Below are 5,557 nucleotides of genomic sequence, written 5' to 3'. Positions count from 1 at the left end.
CTTTATTTGTTTCCCCTTAGAATGATAATAATATATCATAGTATACTATAGAATGATAGAATGATCATAGAATGCAAAAAATGTTGTTGTTTTTTTAAATGGTGAAAAAAATGAAAAATGAAAAAAAAAATCATTCTTTTTTTCCTTAGTATGATAATAATATATTATACTATACTATATCATACTATCATACTAAGGAAAAAATTAACACTTTAATGATGTAGTGATAATTAATGCATTAATAACACTATAATGATGTAGTGATAATGTATTAAAAACGCTATGATACTGTGGTGATAATGTACTAATAACATTATAATTCTGTAGCAGTAATTAATGCATTAATAACACTATAATGGTGTAGTGATATGTATTAATAGCACTATAATACTGTAATGCAGTAATTCCTGCAGTATTAAACTGTTATACCACTGTAATAACACAGTAATAATGTAGTCATGACACAGTAATAATGTAGTCATGACACAGTAATAATGCAGTAATAACACTTTAATAACGCAGTAATAACACTGTAATACAGTAAGTATAGTATACTATGTTCTTTTTTTTCACTTTATTCTTTGTACACATCTATGTATGTATACAAATGTATGTATGAATGTTTGTATGAATGTATTTATGTATGAATGAATGTATGTATGCATGTATGAATGTTTGTATGAATGTCTGTATGTATTTATGAATGTTTTTTCTTTTTTTTTCACTTTATTCTTTGTACACATCTATGTATGTATACAAATGTATATATATATATATATGTATGTATGTATTTATGTATGTATGTATGTATTTATGTATCAGGTGACATTACCACAACACTGGAGGCTGTCCTGTCTGTGCTCAGGTTGAAGTAGCAGTAAAAGAGGTGTGTCCACAACAATGGGCAGGTCAAGTTCCAACCGTTGCGCTGAAAGATTCTGGCCTTGAAAATAGCAGTAATATTTCAGACAACCCCTCCCCTAACAGTCATGTCAATACAGTGGGTAGAATATGATCCATTTAATCTACCATGCATTTTGAATGAAAACTACCCAAGACAATTGGGTATTTTATTCCGTGGCTGTTAGGGGAATGCTATAAAAATTGTGCAGAAACAATATGCAAAACCAAGATTATGATTTAATCAATTGACCGCTTTAGTTCAGGATTCCATGGTCCTATCGTTAGACTTGGCAGTCGTGACGATTTTGTAAAAGCTATTTACACAAAAACATTAGCAGAAACTAGAATCACATGCAACGGACCAACACAACACATGGTGAAACTCATTGATTCCTTCCTTTGAATCTTCAGCTCTTTTGTACTGTATATTTCCATAAAGACAGAGAGGGACTCTTTTCACAGGGAAAAAAACATCTTTATTAAAACCATAAAAAAAAAACGTTCTATAAAAATAAAAAGGATAAATCAAGAGTGACATGCACAGGCAGCTTTGTGAGTCATCTACTGGAACGTCTTCCATCTTAAAGAGCCAGTTTGTTGCTCAGTTGGCCCCCGGCAGCCCCAGCGCTCGGATCTGGCAGAGGGGCTACGGAGAGAGGCTGGTTCTTCTGCCCCTCCAAGGCCCCTGGACTTGGCCTAGACCGCCTGCCATCTCTGTGGATTCTGACTGGTGCAGGGAGGAGGGTGGTGGTGGTGGTTTTTAAGGAGAGGCAAAACAGCGATGAGGCGGGGTGGAGCTGGCAGACATCTCTCACACCTCTCACACGTTGAATGTTTCACCATTATACTGTTTGTACCACACACATATTCAGTAAGTGTCTAGAAACCCATTAAGTAAAGACTTAGAGAGTGAACGGTACAATGAGAGATAAGCTCCCTGGGAGATGAGTACTGAGTATGTACATGCATGAGAACCAGAAAATAAAAGGCTCCAATACGGTTTTGAAAAACAAAGAGAGGAGGATGAAGTAAATCTGGAAACGCATAGAAATCAATCATACACTACAGCTTAAGCAGGGAAATTGGACCGTTTTCAGACACGTAGGAGCCAGTGTTTCAGGCTAAAAACCATGACGTACTGCATGGCTCCTGCCTGTCTGAAATTCCGAATCTTTAAAACAAAACCCAAATCTAAACTTCAATTAGAAAAAAGTTTTTTTTTTTTTGTCTTTGACGTTCTTTCATTTGAGAGTCTCTTATGACTGCTCGTTCTGTGTGGAGAGAGAGGGGTCTTGCTTTGCTGGACCCATTTCAACTATTTGACAATCCATAACTCAAAGCCACTAAACCATTTGATCTTTTGAGTGTGACTGTTTGTAAATGACTGTGTGAAAGTGTAGCAGTGACTTAGGGTTAGTGTGTGTGTGTGTGTGTGTGTGTGCGCGTGTATGCACGCGCGTTTGTGCGTGTGTGTGTGTGTGTGTGTGCGTGTGTGCAAGTGTGTGTGTGTGTGTTATTTGTGTACATGAGAATGTTGAGTGTGGAGGAGACTGCAGGGTAAAAACATCTAGACACAATATCAACTCTATCTCCATGGCGTCAGGCATCTTCACTCCAGCGCGTCTCTCCCCCCTCAGGACCTCTTCAGCCGTCGTAATCTGGATGTTCTGGCCACATTTTCGCTCCCCTCCTCTCTGTCTGTGGATCTGGAACTAATAGAGGAGCCCGAGGATGCAGGCTTGACAGATAGGCTTCTCAGACTTGCGGCCAGCCTGTTTTGGTTTGTCTGCTCCGTGTTATTGCTTGTGAGGGGGAGCCTTTGGGCCAGTTTCCCTGGAGTAAGCAGCTCCACTTCCAGTGTGGTTTCGTCGGTCCGCTCTGGGGCTGGGAAAGCCTTCGACTCTGCCTTGGCATCGGATTCAACCGGAGGAGGAAGAGGCGGTGGAGGAAGAGGGTCATGCTTGGATGTTTGTGAGGAGGATTCGTCCTCGGCCGAGTGTGTTTTTGTTATGAGCTCACCGGAGGAGACTGGAGGTCCTCCAAGGCACACTCTCTTGGCCCTCTCGGGGGGAGGGTCTTCCCCAAGGCACACTCTCTTGGCCCTCTCGGGGGGAGGGTCTTCCCCAAGGCACACTCTCTTGGCCCTCTCGGGGGGAGGGTCTTCCCCCGGGATACTGGGTTTGCGCCTCCTCCTTCTCTTCCTGGCCTCCAGGCTGTGTTTGGCTTGTGAGGAAGACACTGTATCATGATCATCACCGTCATGACTCTGACTCTGGCCAGGGGTCTGACTGGGGTCAGTGCAGCCTGCAAGGCCGTTCTCGCCCTGCTGCTCCTGGTTCAGTCCCACCTCTTCCGTGCCTTGACATCCCACCTCTTCTCTGGGCTCGGTGAGTGACAGTGTGGGGCCTGGCAGCACGGCCACCTGGGGCGCTGTCTCTGAGGTCTCTGAGGTCTCCTGGTCAGGTGGGGCCGTCTCTGGGCCGCCGGGGGGGCCCTGCTGGCCGGGGCCGGCTGTCCTGTCAGAGCTCTGCTCCCCCGTGGTGGACACACAGGGCACCGGCCGGGCGTTGGCTTGCCTGGCGCTGAGACAGAGAACGGAGAGGACGACGATCATGTATCTGTTCATGTCTTATTATCCTGACTCGTCAGGCTGGAAAGTTTTGCATTAGATCATACTCACATCTTCTGAAGGACAGTCCTCTTTGTTATTGCGGAGCTGTTTAATGGCTCTTGGGTTTCTCCCGGTCTGGAAAAATACTCCGATCGGCTTTGTTCGTCCAGCGCAGTCTAGAGAAGACAGGGAATCAGTGTAAACAAAACATATTATTGCTGGCTTCCTCTGGAAAGGTTCGGTCAACGGCAAAGTGTTATCATCACCAGCTAAAACACCACACAAAAAACATCTGAATTATTGTGAATAACTCAAGAAAATGTTGCTGGTTGGATTACATGACTATATTTACTTCGGCCAAAGAAGCGGTTCTTCTTATGATCGGAGCATCTCAACAAAAACTAAACTACTAGACTAGACATCGAGGGTGGGATTCTAACTCGAGATATGTGCACGAAACTCACATTCGTGCAAATCATTTTGATGGTGTCACTGGGGAAATTTCTTGGTGCGATAATTCAAATCACCTGCACGGATCTCGAGTTAGAATTCCACCTTAAGTGCACGTGTGTGCATGTGAGTGTGCATGTGAGTGTGCATGTGAGTGTGCATGTGAGTGTGCATGTGAGTGTGCACGTGAGTGTGCACGTGAGTGACTGTGTCCATGAATCCAACGTGTCTGGTCGTTTCATGTGATTCCATGGGATCGTTTACTGGATTCCCTGCTGATGAACAGTCACTCATAGGCTGCGTCTTAGTGCCTACAGACGGTTATTTCTGGTTAACTGTGACATAGTACATGAGAAATGTCTGTTATCATGCCTCCAGAGACACTTAGTAACACTCCAGCTGGCACAGACAATTATTCCCCCACTTGACTAATACTGTCCAACTGAGTGACTTCAAAGCTTTCTGAACAATAATCACCAAGCAATCATAGAGTGATGTGTTTCGTCGTCACCATGCTAAGGCCCTGGATTATAACCCGCTGCCTGGAGGCTGAATTACTAAAAATGTGAAACCATGTGGACATGTTAAAACAGAGATTTAAAAGGGAGTCATTTTAATTCAGAGATGGAATTCATTCTCACTGCTGCTGGGGTGTTATATAGGGCAGGAAGGGGAAAAGGAGCAAAATGCAATGCTAGGCAAGAAAAAGAATGACATGGTTGGGGAGGCAGAAGGTAATGAAACAATTCAGCTCAATATACACACACTTTGATGTCCTGGATTTTTCAATATAGTAGCTGGGCAGGGCACCCTTCGAGGCAGAACGGGGAGAGAGGTAGAGATTGAATCTCACCAACGTGTGCCTTCATCGGGCATCTAATGAAGCCCAATCATGGCTCCCTTCCTTGGCTGAGCCAGAACAGAACATGCGCTTATGAAGGCCGTCTCAGGAGTACAAGGGAGGGCAGGGGTAATTGAGCAGAACGTCGAGGTCGAGATAATTTTTAACCCAAACTTGTTGCGTAAAGACTAGTGAGCGTGGGCCGGGGGGCGGGGGGGGGGGGCATATCTAATCATATTGACGATTTTTTCAGGTATGGATGGGTTAGATAGGTGAATAGTCATGTTCTAGGAAAGAGCATGTAGCCCTGCCTACACCAATAGCCTTTTTATCATGGAATTGACTCACATTGGCACACAAAAAGGGAATGCACCATGACTCTAGTGTAGTCAGCATAACACTTGTCCAAGATAAGGAGCCCAGCACAAACGGATCATTTGAGGCTGAACTGAACAATTAACACTAGAACAGGCATGGGTGGGGTCATTTGACCAAGTGAGTAAAAAATAAATAATGTATACCTTTGTACTCGATCAAATTTCAGGACCCTCCTTTCATGACTTTTCATTCTTTTAGTGTTAATCCAAAGATAATAGGACAACTAAGACTCACACACAAGTGAGGAGCAAGTCGAGGACAAATAAATCCTGGGGGGCAGTGTGGCTTGATTGGCAATGGAGGTGTAGACCCCCCCCACCCCCCACTGCACCGTGTCTGGAGGAACACAGGCAGAGAGAGAGAGAGAGAGAGAG

This window comes from Nansenia antarctica (genome assembly GCF_963989245.1).
Source record: "Nansenia antarctica genome assembly, chromosome: 1".
NCBI classification, from domain to species: Eukaryota; Metazoa; Chordata; class Actinopteri; order Argentiniformes; family Microstomatidae; genus Nansenia; species Nansenia antarctica.
This window is presented reverse-complemented; position numbering follows the sequence as displayed.